Raw genomic sequence first — 14,251 nt, 5'->3', positions numbered from 1 at the left:
ACCGGCCACACGCGCGCGTTAGAAACCCAAGTACCCTCCACCAAGAGCTGCTGAAGCTTCCTAGCTACGGAAAAACAGGGTTTAACGGCTCGGGAGCCAGGCCATGAGTCCTCGGTGGCTGGTGGTCCCGTCACGGAAAACGCTTCCACAGCAACTTGCAAATGCGTTCGCTGTCCCCCGAAACACTCAAATGATGAGCGAAACGAAGAGCCCGGCTGGCGTTACCTCCGGACGGAGCAGGCACGGCCGCTGCCCATACAGCCGTGTTGCACTGGAGCATGACTGTGCAACAGTTTCATAGGGTTGTGGTCTGGGCTTGTGCAGGGTTGGGGTTTTTTGTTTGTTTGTTTGTTTGTTGGTTTGTTTTTTTGGTGGGTGTTTTGGTTTTGGTTGTTTTGTTGTTTTGTTTTGTTTTTTTTCCGGAGGGTCTGGATCATTTAAAGTTGTGTTCTTCAAGTAGTAGGGATAGTTTTAATATTTTGTTAAGAGACCACACGTGTACACCTCAAAGCTTTTTTAGTACTTGTGCACTTGGTGCCTCAGAGCAGTACTTTACTGGTAACAACAGAGTGGACTGGTTAATTTTCACATGACTGGGGAGTCAAATAAAGGATCAGCTTTGAGCTCCACAGTGAAATAAATTCATAAAATAGTATCACCTGTTGTAAAAAGATATCACAAATAATAAACAAAAAGTACTTGTGAAACAGGTTCTATAAATTCATGTATTTTTATCATCTTGGACAAAAGTAAACTTCTGTAAATTACAATGCATCTTTACATAAGAACTCATGTGAGCCTGTAGCCTTCTGGAACAGACAAAATTAGCAAAATTTAAGGTGTAATCCTGCAAATGCAGTTGTTGCTATGATGGCATTAAAGACATGGAATAGGATTTGAAAAACAAAAGCCTTAGCAAAAAGCAGAAGGAAACCCTATGGCTTAAATTATATTAGGTTCCTTTAGATTACATCTGCTTGACACTTAAAACAAATTAATAAACCAGTTAGGGATCTGGCCTCGGGATTATGGGTATAGTCTTGCCAGAGTTTACATACTGTGCACTGCCAGCATTAACAATTCCAGTATATTTAAGCACCCAATTTTAGTGTTGGCAGGACTAGTGTCTTTAATAGCAATCATCCAGCTGATATCTCACGGGGGAAAAAAGCCTGCTCACAATAATGCTCTTCAGATTTTTTCTTTTTCCTCCCCAATTTTATATATATATATATATGTGTGTATATTTGTAATTTTTGATAGACCAATTGAGGCTGGAAGGGACCTCCAAGCAACGGGAAAGCCATCTAGTTTTAGCAATCTGCTAGAACCAGGCTCAGCTGTGAAACCTCACCTCCTTGCTTAGGGCTTTTTCCAGCTGAATCTTGTAAACTTCCCAAGACACAGTCTGCACAGGCTCCCCCGGCAACCTCTTCCAATGCTTGACTATCCTCATGGTGAGGGTCTTTCTCCTAAGTTGTAGTTGGACCCTCTCTTGTCTACCATCTCTCCTCATCCTGCCATGCACCCTTGGGAAGAATCCAGCATCATCCTCTTGAGAGCTTCCTTTCAGATCATTGCAGATTACTTGTAGGATCAGCCAAACTGAAATCGCCGAATCACGAGACTGAACAAGCTCAGCGCTTCCAGCCTGTCATCATGGGGCAAGTACTCCATTTGCAACCACCTTGCTGGCCTACCACTGAACTCACATATTAACACCTTTCATGTATGGGAGAGAGGTTCCTCTTTGGATGCAGTATTTTAGATACTGGTTAATAAGTGCCAAATAAAAGAGGATTGATTTCCTTACATGTGGTTTGTATTATAGGATATGTAGTTTCTTATGTATTTGAAACTTCTGTTTGTGCCTGGTATCATATTTGGTAACAGTATTAAATTTTGCCCTACCTGCTGACTTTGAGCTTTTAGGAATTAGAGGTTTGCTAGTGGGAACCCACAGTTTCAGAAGAAGGTTGGATACACAACTTTGATCAGATGATGCTAATGCTCGAAAAAGGATTTAGGCCCTGATGCTTTGATGTACTTGCATATGCTTAAGGGAAAACCATCTTCCTTTTACACAGCTGTGCAGACAGTGAAGGTCTGAAAAAACCTTTCCTTGCTTTGCTGTTTCACCACAAATTTACTTTCACATTTGTCACATGAAGAGCAATTACAAACTATTAGAACTTGAGCGACAAATATCATGTACATAAGGATAAAGTGGAAAACATAGATATTTATAAAATTGCTGATACAATTTTGCAAAGTCTACCAATCATTTGAAGTCCATGCCATTTAATTTATTCTGATTTAGAAAATTCCCATTGACCTAGAGAGCAAGCTATAAACACACAGATAAGGACTGAATTAGAGAGTTAAGATTAAGATGTTCCTGGATTCTGTGCCCAGAGAGTGGTGGTGAATGGTGCCACATCCAGTTGGCAGCCAGTCTCTAGTGGTGTCCCCCAGGGATCAGTGTTGGGCCCCATCCTGTTCAATACCTTAACTGATGATCTGGATGAGGGGATTGAGTCTGTCATCAGTAAACTTGCATACAACACCAAGTTGGGAGCAGGTGTTGATCTGTTAGAAGGCAGAAGGGCTCTCCAGGCGGACCTTTACCAGCTGGACAGATGGGTGGAGTCCAACATGATGGCATTTAACAAGTCCAAGTGCTGGGTGCTGCACTTTGGTCACAACAACCCCATGCAGCGCTACAGGCTGGGGTTGGAGTGGCTGGAGAGCAGCCAAACAGAAAGGGACCTAGGGGTACTGATTGACAGCTGGCTGAACATGAGCTAGCAGTGTGCCCAGGTGGCCAAGGAGGCCCAGTGGCATCCTGGCCTGCATCAGGAACAGTGTGGCCAGCAGGAGCAGGGAAGTCATTGTGCCCCTGTACTCAGTACTGGTTAGGCCACACCTTGAGTCCTGTGTCCAGTTCTGGGCCCCTCAGTTTAAGAAGGACATTGAGACACTTGAACATGTCCAGAGAAGGGCAACAAGGCTGGGGAGAGGCCTCAACCACAAGCTTTATGAGGAGAGGCTGAGGGAGCTGGGATTGTTTAGCCTGGAGAAGAGGAGGCTCAGGGGTGACCTCATTGCTCTCTGCAAGTACCTGAAAGGAGGTTGTAGCCGGGAAGGGGTTGGTCTCTTCTCCCAAGCAACCAGCACCAGAACAAGAGGACACAGTCTCAAGCTGCACCAGGGGAAGTTTAGGCTCAAGGTGAAGAGAAAGTTCTTCACAGAAAGAGTGGTTGGCCATTGGAATGGGCTGCCCGGGGAGGTGGTGGAGTCACCATCCCTGGAGGTGTTCAAAAAGGGATTGGACGTGGCACTTGGTGCCCTGGTCATGAGGTCTGTGGTAACAGGTTGGACTTGATGACCTTTGAGGTATTTTCCAACCTTATTGATTCTATGATTCTATGATTCTTTATGGTAATGTGAAACAGGTCAAAAGGAAAGGTTTGTCATCCTAATAATTTACCTCTCATCTCTATAAACCTAAAACACATAAAGATATTTCCTTATTCATTCTTCAAACTCCAACACATGGTTGAAGCTTTCCATGGGTGTCGCAGTTTGGGCTGGGTGCCCCCTGCTGCAGCCACATAAGATACACCTCTGGTGTCCCGAGGGTTCCAGCCCAGTGGGTGGACACAGGAAGCTACATATTTATTCCCATAATGTCCTGTTCCCTATAAAAACCACCAGCAAGGTCTCACACTTCCTCTTTCTTCCCTCGCTGCCCCGTGGGAGATGTTCCCTATCTGGAATTGGAAGGGGAGTTATCTCAAGGCCTCTTGGGCCTGGCTAGGCCTAATGCTAAGAGGAGAAGGCGGAAAGGCAGTCTCACACCTGGCCAGCTGAGATTAGCCTAACAGTGGAGGGGGGGAAGAAAGAGCCTTGGGGGTTTTGGGTGTACCCTCAGGTGGGGAGAAGGGAGTGTGGGGAGGTTTCTGGGTATGCTTTGGGATCTCACAGTATCACAGCATCACCAAGGTTGGAAGAGACCTCAAAGATCATTGAGTCCAACCTGTCACCACAGACCTCATGAGTAGACCATGGTACCAAGTGCCACGTCCAATCCCCTTTTGAACACCTTCAGGGACGGTGACACTGTGTTCGTAGTTGCTCTGTAAAACATTCACTGCTTTTCCATTTAAACTTTTCATCACTTCTGCAACTGTCTGTATGAGTCTTGGGGTTTTTTTGCCCTCATGGGAGGCAAGGGAGGATCTACCTTCTAACCCACCCCAATGGGGAAACTTCCATTTAAAAGGAAATCTTGGGAAATTCCAGAAGACTGACATTCAAGGGGATAATTCTCAGCCTTGCTGTCTTGGTCCAGAGAGGGAAAGAGACTTAGTTCTTTTGAATATTCCCATGTTATGAAATTAAGAGGCACAAATGAGGCCAAAATATCAACAGCAACACCATTTATTAACAGAATAAAGTGGATGGATCAGAAGAAGGGAGAGAGAGAAAATAGAGAGAGAGAGAGAAGAGAGAGAGAGAGAAGAGGGAGAGAGAAGATGAAAGGAATTGTATTACCATCCCCCCACGCCCCCCAAGACAGTTTGGGTCTGTAAAGGAAGGGTGCTGCCGCTTTGGCATGGAGTAAATGTCATCCCTGTTGGCTGTTCTGTCCTCTGCTGGAGGAGGGGAAGGAGAGATCCCAAAGTCCAAGTCCTTCTCTGAGCAGCCTCTTCAGCTCCATGAGTTGCAGCAGGTGGAACATAAGACATGGAGAGAGTGTTCCTCCTGGTCTGCTGCCTCCAGGCTACATGGTGATGTCTTTTCTCCCCTTGTATTTTCTTTGTTTTTCTTCAGAGTGACATTGCCCAGGTCTTGTCCTTCTTTTGAGCCAGTAGTTGCTCAGGTCTTTTATACAGCTTTTTAGGTATGTGTCCAGGTGGTGAAACCATTTTCCTTTTCACCATCCTCCCTTTCTGGGGCCGCTGATGGGTAGAGATGATCTTGTCTATGCACATTCCAGACAGTTGTTATCCAGTGGCATCTGCCCAATACACATCAGCTATTGTCTGTGCAAAGAGCAAAGGTGATTTTATTTTTGTTGAATTGATATGCAGAAAACTCCGCAACTCCAAAGTTGTAAAGTAGGTATGTATTTATTCAGCACTGAGGTGCGTGGGGATCACTCCTTCTAAGCATGCACAACTTCAGCAACACTAATTACCCTATTTATTCCCTGAAATGTTACATATGCATCAAGTTTCACAATACGCCTATACATATTCATTTCCTAGCCCTGCCTAGTCTTGTTTCATATTATTATGAGCTTGAAGTCCTTTGCACTTGCACAGCATTCTCTGATGGTTGTGTGGTGGTTGTACAGGATGAAGTAAGTGGTCTTCCTCAGAGATTAACTTCTCACCTTTCTTCCTCACCCATACTCCCTGGCTTCCTTCACTGGTTTTACAAGCAGTTTCTCTCTTATCACAATAGCCTTGCATCTCATCCTGTTGCAGTTTCTCCCTTATCACAATAGCCTTGCATCTTCTCATCCTGTTTTCACAAGCAGTTAAGCAATGAAGCCTTACATCTTACATCCTTTCATCCTGTTTTTGCAAGCAATAAATGTTAAGCAATATTTATATTGTCCACCCAGCTGCCTCTGATCAATCAATCCTACTTTAACTCCTAATTTTCTTGCATCAGAGTCACATCAAGAGAGACAAGATTTAGTCTCTTACACCACCCCATCAATCAAAGATAAAAGCAAGAAAGAAAGATAGAAAAGAAAGAAGTTTTTACAATTTTTACAATGTACATAAGTTTTGATTGGCTAATGGCACAAATCTGTTTCATACTGTCATTAGACACCAATTGCATGTTGGACACTACATGTTGAATCAATTGTATGAAATAGGGAATTACACAAGGTGAAAGAGTAACAATACTAAACCACATAACAAATAGAACAGAATTAAAACAGGTAATGACACAAGGTGAAAGCATCCCTGTTCCTCCTGGAAGCCAGGAAAACAAATCCATAACCCGCCTCCAGCCTGTCAGTCCTTCAGTTGGAACTGAAGTGGGAGCTTCCTTCCAGATCTGAATGGGCCTGTGAAGATATGAGGAAGGTACAGTCCTTGAAAAGATGTCTTCTGTGATGATGCTGCAAGGAAACTTTTTTTCTAAGGGTTGCAGCCTGCAAAACTTGAGAGTTCTTTTATATTGTAACAAGACAAGTTCTTCTGACAATCCATCAAGGAATCTTCAGCATTAGAATTTAAATAAGAAACACAACCTCAAAACATACAAAACTGGTATTGCCAGGTTTCACACACACACATGCACGCACACACACATGCACCCCCTCGCAGAGGTTCTCTGAGCCACCCTCTCAGGTGATGTCCCTGAAAGAATTAGCTTAATTACTTTGAATGGGCCTGTAAGTACTGTTAATTATTTCATCTTCTCTCAAAGCCAAGCTAAACACAAACAAACCCTTTTTCCCAAACCATGTATGATTTTTTGGTGATCTGCAGGATCATGCTTCACACACACACCATTGAGGAGTGAAGCCCTTAGCAGCCCTGGGAGGCACACCCCTCCCCTCACCTAATGTTCCCACCCAGAGGGGAGCAGTGAGCTCAGCCCTCTCTTTTAGGCTCAGGCCAGCATTTCACAATCATTTCTAATTGCCTCATGGATACCCCATCAATCACTTCTTTTGGAATACCTTTCTTCTGACCCACCCCCCACCAGTATTGCCAGGTATTCAAGGGTTCCCTGCCCCTAGCCAGGTGCCTACTGGGAATACAGTGCCACTGGCTCTGGGGACTTTGTGGGTGAATCACTTTCATGTGCCTCAAGCCTCTAGTTTCAGGTTTTTTATACCACACTGCCTGGCATAGTCTAATAACTCCCTTCCCACTTCTTCCCATGTCTATGGCTTCAAGTCAGGCTGGCTCCCTGTAGCATTTGGGATGGGTGTCCCCCTGCTGCTGCCACATAAGACACACCCTCGGTGTCCCAAGGGTCCAGCCCAGTGGGTGGACACAGGAGGCTTGCATGTTATGTCCCATAATGTCCTGCTCCATGTAAATCTACCTGCAAAGTCCTACACTTCCTCTTTCTTCCCTCACCACTCCTATGGAGATGGTCCCTATCTGGTAATGGAAGGGGAGTCATCTCGAGGCCTCTTGGGGCCTGGCCAGGCCTAATGCCTGGAGGAGAGGGGGAAGGGCAATCTCAGATCTGGCCAGCTGAGATTAGCCTAACAGTGGAGAAGTGGGGGGGAGAAAGAAAAGTGGGGGTTTTGGGTGTACCCTCATGTGGGGAGAGGGAAGTGTTGGGATGCTTCTAGGTGTGCTTTGGGATCTCCTTTTGTCACTGCAAAATATTCACTGCTTTTCCATTTAAACTTTCCACCACTTCTGCAGTCCATTTGTCTAAGTCTCATTTTTTTCTGTCATGGTGGGAGTTAAGGGAGCATTGGCCCTTTCAATCCACCACACTCCCTCTGGGTATTAAATTTTCTTTTAGAGCAGCTTGCATCCTTGAGGAGTGTGGAGTATCAGCTATTTAGTTTTGGAGCTGGATACCTCTTATTTTAAGCAAATCAGGGAGACCCCTGACCAAAAGAATCATTCTGTTTGAATCTACCAGGAGAGAAAGGGGGGATTCAAAATGATGTTTTAGTTCTCTTTCATATATCATTTGCAGGCATGCAGCCTTTTGCACATTCTCCATTATCTGATTTATCCCTTCCTGCAGGACTACAGGTTCCCCTCTCTCCTTTGGTTCAAAACCTGCCCAATAAGCTGCTTGCTGAGTAAGGCTTCAGGATCCACTTCTGTTTTTCATAGTTAGAAAAACATCACCCCAAGAGCCCATGGCTTCATCTTCTGTTAACATAATCTGATCACCTCCAGTTTTTGAAATTCGCCATACATATTCCACCTCAGATTCCCCAGTAGAGTATGCAAATTCTTTGTGGATTTTGGCTAGCTCAGTGGAGTAGAAAGGTGTCTCTTTACTTGTGATAGTGAGGGTAGTTTCCCCATCCTCATACAAGATTTTAGTTTTAATGAGAGGTCTAACATGTATGGCAGCTTCCTTAGCTGCTGCTAATTCTGCCTGAGGGTATATGGGGACAGGATCTGGGTGATTTACATCTTGTTTTGATTCCAAATATAAATTTTGCCTCCTCCCCATTTCTAATTGAGTCTATGGCTTCCAAAGTGGCAACATGGCTTTGTAGTGACTGCACAAAGCCCTGCAAAGAGGAGATAGTTTGATTCTCTTTCTCATGCCATTCCTGGTTTAGTTCCACTGAAGCTGCTAAACAGGCACCTAACACTGCACAAATAAAAGTTTTGCTTTTAGCAGATTTCACTTTTGCATCTTTCTGTAGGGCCAAAATTCAATCAACCACAGTCTGGAAATTAATCCAGTTTTCATGGGCCCAGTCAAGACCTTGTATAGATGGGCAAGCACCATGAGTTTCTAAAAGGGAAAAAAGCCTCTCAGTCGGGGCCATTTCCTTTGTTTGACAAAGCATTTTTTAATAGGGCACTAAGTTTCATGGGGAAGTCAAATCAGAAACCCTGTTTGTACCCAAAAAAAATCTTCCCTGGAAAAGCATACACTTTTAAAGGCTTACTCCAAAATACCCTTCTCCAGGAAAAATGCACAATAAATTTCTTAGGAGAGGTCACACACAAGAGGGAGAGAGACCTCGACCAACTGGACAGATGGGTGGAGTCCAATGGGATGTCATTCAACAAATCCAAGTGCCGAGTGCTGCACTTGGGCCACGGCAATCCCATGCAGAGCTACAGGCTGGGATCGGAGTGGCTGGAGAGCTCCCAAACAGAGAGGGACCTGGGGGTGCTGGTTGACAGCCACCTAAACATGAGCCAGCAGTGTGCCCAGGTGGCCAAGAAGACCAATGGCATCTTGGCCTGCATTAGGAACAGTGCGGCCAGCAGGAGCAGGGAAGTCATTGTGCCCCTGTACTCTGCTTTGGTTAGGCCACACCTTGAGTATTGTGTCCAGTTCTGGGCCCCTCAGTTTAGGAAGGACATTGAGACACTTGAATGTGTCCAGAGAAGGGCAACGAGGCTGGTGAGAGGCCTTGAGCAGAAGCCCTATGAGGAGAGGCTGAGGGAGCTGGGATTGTTTAGCCTGGAGAAGAGAAGGCTCAGGGGTGACCTCATTGCCCTCTACAACTACCTGAAAGGTGGTTGTAGCCAGGAAGGAGTTGGTCTCTTCTCTCTAGCAACCAGCACCAGAACAAGGGGACACAGTCTCAAGCTGCACCAGGGGAAGTTTAGGCTTGAGGTGAGGAGAATGTTCTTCACTGAGAGAGTCATTGGTCATTGGAATGGGCTGCCCAGGGCGGTGGTGGAGTCACCATCCCTGGAGGTGTTCAAGAGGGGATTGGACATGGCACTTGGTGCCATGGTCTAGTCATGAGGTCTGTGGTAACAGGTTGGACTCGATGATCTTTGAGGTCTCTTCCAACCATGATGATACTGTGATACTGTGATACAAGAAAAAATTCAACCTGGGCTTCTCAAGGGAGAGTCACACTATGTCCTTGAGAGAACATACCTTTGCAAAAGCTTCTCATCTTTTGTTTCAATACTGGGCTTCTTGAGGAAGCCACACTACTCCCCCAAGAGAAGACACACTTTACAAAATATCACCAAAAAAATGGGTTTCCCAAAACAGGGTACTGAGAATTCTCGGGGAAGTCACACTATAAACCCAACATTTGTACCCCAGTTAATCTTCCCCAAGAAAGCACACACCTTTAAAGTTTTTGAGAAGTCCCACACAGCCTCTCTGCAAACTTTTGCCCTGTCCTTCTCCAGCCACTTCTCTCTCACAAGAGTGGAAACACAAATCTGGACTTCTTGCTCACTTCATACTCAGAGTATGTCTCAGACACACACACACATTTTGGGGTTCTCAGAAATGCAATAATCTTGCTGTGACACTTTCACTACACCGGAATCTTGCCAACTACACCAATATTTATGTCTCAGTCTAGAGAGGTTAAGAGACTCAGTTCTTTTGAATATTCCTGTGTTATAAAATTAGAGGCACAAATGAGGCCAAAAGATTTAGTTTCTTACACTTACCTTCTGCTTTAACTTCTGTATCATGATCTGCAAACTCAGTAAAATCTTCTTGAATAAAAGGTAATTAACAAACCAAAATTCTCTAGACCTGCTTATTCAGTAAGCCCTGGCGAGAAAGAGGGAATGAAAAGCATCTGCTTAATTTTGCATGTTGTGTTGAAGAATCTGGATAGCTCCTGAGCCCTGGTTTTGGTTGTGGGGTTGGTTTGGTTTTGGCTTGGGTATTTTGGTTTTTTTGTTGGTTGGTTGGGCGTGGGCTTTTTTGTTTGTTTTGGGGTATTTCTGTTATTTTCTTCAGGGATGCATTTAAGGAATTAAAGAATAAAAATTGAATAAAGTGTTTCTAGAATGTGCCAAAGTAGGCAAGTAAAGAACGCATCCTCATCTTCCCCATTTTCAATTGGGAAGAGCAAGAGTTAAGAGGGAAAGGACTAGTAGATCCCCACTACAGGCATAGGTTCAACTGTTCTGCCTTATGAAATCCTTACTCTCCCACTGGCTGACATCTGCATAAATATTCATGTTTCCACAGTAATATATTTATTTTAATTGTCCTACTGTGTCTGAAAAGAGGTAAGGCCATATTAGAAATAGTGAAATTATGGATTTGTATTTCTGAATTTAGAATTTAATTGAATTGAATAGAATTGAATTAACCAGGTTGAAAAAGACCTTTGAGATCATCAAGTCCAACCTCTCACCCAACACCATCTAATCAACTAAACCATGGCACCAAGCGCTTCATCCAGGCTCCTCTTAAACACCTCCAGGGATGGTGACTCCACTGCCTCCCTGGGCAGCACATCCCAATGGCCAATCTCTCTTGCTGGGAAGAACTTTCTCCTAACATCCAGCCTGAACTTCCCCTGGTGCAGCTTGTGACTGTGTCCTCCTGTTCTGGTGCTGGTTGCCTGGGAGAAGAGACTAACCACCACCTGGCTACAGCCTCCCTTCAGGGAGTTGTAGACAGCAATAAGGTCTCCCCTGAGCCTCCTCTTCTCCAGGCTAAGCAACCCCAGATCCCTCAGCCTCTCCTCACAGGGCTGTGCTCCAGACCCCTCCCCAGCTTTGTTGCCCTTCTCTGGACACCTTCCAGCATCTCAACATCTTTCCTAATCTGAGGGGCCCAGAACTGGACACAGGACTCAAGGTGTGGCCTAACCAATGCAGAGTACAGGGGCACAATATCTTCCCTGCTCCTGCTGGCCACACTATTCCTAATGCAGGCCAGGATGCTGTGTCTGTACCAGGCTGGCATGGATTAGATTTATGCAAGCAGGTCCCGCACGGGCACTGGGGTACAACCCTGTGGGGCACAGGTACTTATTTATCTGAGCTTTTTTTGTACCTCTCTTGTCCTGACTTTCCATTAGTATCTGTTAAGGAGCTGATAAGTAAGGCAAACAAATTTTTAAAACAGCCCAAGGAGCTGAGCATATTGGAAATGCCATTGCTGGCGTTTGGTTTACAGCTTAGGAAAGAATGCACTACTTGATCAGATTTCAGGGATTCCATTATGAGTGAAAGAATTCATGAAATATTCACTTTGAAATGATGCTTGATCTTTTCAAAAAGGTTACAAAATATCATTTACAAACTCGGAATTGAACTTCAGACCTAAAGGAAGATTTAATCATGTAGACATAGGATACAAGTTAACAGCTACTCTCTTCCTGCTTTGTTGCTTTCTAGTCTCAGGGCATCCAAAGTCTGTGGTCATATTAATGGTGGGTACCACAAAGTTCTCCCATGTCTGAAGTCATGCTCTGCGCACACTGAGCGGCATTGTGGTGAGACCAAGGTTCCACATAATTCAAAGCAGCCCAGCAGCTCAGCTTGCTTCCATATGTTTGCTCTGTGTGGCTCAGACTGATCAGTAGTCTTGCTCTGAAGCATACACCCGAAACAGATGAAAAAGAATAAAGGACATGGAGTATGGTTTTCAAAATTTCAGACATTAAGAAGGTTCTTAAGTCAACTAGCTATGCATTAATTTAATTTGTTTTCAAAAAGTACTAAGAAGAGCAGCAATACCAGTGTTCCTCCCTCCTTTCTTTTTCTGAATTTCTGTCTCTCCTTCATTTATGACTTAGCAACAAGCAGCAGGACACCATGCAAGATAGAGTGTTGAAACCATACAAGATGGTTGCTGTTGCCTGTGTGCATATGTTCAGCTCAGACTCTCAACCTGAGTTATTGCAGTTTTGTCTCTAAGAAGACATCAACATTTATTTTTCATTTACTATTCTCAGAAACAACTCTTTGGGTAAAATGATGGAAATGAGCTTTCCTTTTAATTCTTTCAGATGGTTAGTTTTAAAAAATACAAAAATAAAAAACATTAATTATTTTTATTGTATTTGCCACTATTTTAAAATTTTCAAGATTCCCAGCAGCAAAGATCATTGTCATTTTGAGAAGTAAGACACAATTGGATTACAGAGAGAGGGAGTTTATGTTGGCAAATAACTTGGCCATTTATTTAGTTTCCTGGCCTCTTCACAATACTGTTAGCTTGGGTTACACCGGACCTTGATTTGCTTTCTGAAATTAGGCATTAGTGTGGTTTAAAAACCATATTAGTAGTGCTGACATTCAGAGATGTCTTGCAAGCTCATACTTAAAAATCTCATGCTTCCTTAAGACCTCTGTAAAAGCAAAGTATTATTGCTGTTTAGGGGAATTAACTAGTAAGCATTATACACTCACAAGACCTACCTGCTATTAAAAGTGTAAGCTAAGGTTTCACACTAGAGCATAACACGATGACATCTCGATTAATGTTGGCTGTGAACTGTTTGGGTAGCTTATATTCAATACTATTCAGGCCAGCTACATTTGGACCAGCTCAGCTTTAATCTTGTTTTAACCTTGATCCTGTAATGCCAAAAGCTATTTTTACTCCCTGTGTGATACCATCAGCTGTCCTAGATTCCATGTCATGTCAGCAAAATGAACACAAGATTTTCTGTTCCACACAGCTCTTGCTCCCTCCCAAGGATGCCATCAGCTAACATAGCAATGACTTTCATTGGCTGCATACATTTCTGAACTCCTTAATTTAGACAGATTTTGGTTAACTCCAGTGACTCTTTTGGTCCAGGGGTGTTAAAAGTGGTTTCTCTTCAACCTTTACAGCCATTTCATTATCTTTGACATAACTGATCAGTCACTGGAAGCTTCCAACTCTTCTCATTCCATGTTTTTTTTTGAGAAATAGTAACTTGTGTGGTACGTGGGATTTTTTGCTTCTGGTTAATTTTTTAAAATTGCCTCTGCAATGTCTTCACTCCTATAAAATGCTGTTACTAAAATAGCTTCCATAGAAATCCAGAAGGATTCTTTGACAATTTTTGGTGATCTCCAGTGGGGTTTTTAAAGCTTAAACTGTTTACTGGATATGTATTTTGCTTTTTTTTTTTAAAAAAAAACCAACAACTTTAAAATAGCATGAAATTGCAACTCAGACCATTCTATGATTCTATGAAATGTGGTTTGCAAGCCTAATGGCTCTGTTGAAGTGACAACAAAATTAAGCGGACCACAAAGAGTCTGTTATAAAGGAGTAGGCAGAGTCCATCTGCCTCACCACATAAAATCTAATTTTGATCAGTGTACTGTATGTAATCAGAATCATGGAATTATGGAATACTTGACGTTGGAAGGGATGTCTGGAGATGTCTAGTCTAACCTGTCTGCTTGGAACAGGGCTGCCTATAGCTGGCTACCTAGAAGCTTGTCCAGATGGCTTTTGAGTAGTTCCAAGGGTAGAGAATCCACTGCCTCTTTGGGCAATATATTCTAGTGTTAGACCACTTCTACAGTAAAAAACCAAACCTTTTTCTTCTGCTTTTTGTTTTTTTGATGGTATTTGGTTTGGTTCATTTATTAAAAAAAAAAAAAAGAAAATAAAAGAAAAAAGTTATTCTAATTCACTTTACCACAAAAATAACTCTGAAAAAGTTAAGATACTGCTTACCTTTGCAAACAAACCAAGCCAAACCAAACCCGCAAAACCCTCAACCTAAATCTAATTACTGTTTGTGAATTACTTACTCTATTCCAGGGCTTACAACATTGTGAATAGAATAGAATAGAATAGAATAGAATAGAATAGAATAGAATAG

The sequence above is a fragment of the Melanerpes formicivorus genome, unplaced genomic scaffold (genome assembly GCF_026170545.1).
Source record: "Melanerpes formicivorus ecotype bairdi unplaced genomic scaffold, bMelFor1.0.p_v2 SCAF_1, whole genome shotgun sequence".
Taxonomy (NCBI): domain Eukaryota; kingdom Metazoa; phylum Chordata; class Aves; order Piciformes; family Picidae; genus Melanerpes; species Melanerpes formicivorus.
The sequence above is the reverse complement of the archived record's forward strand: the minus strand, read 5'-3'. Positions refer to the sequence as shown.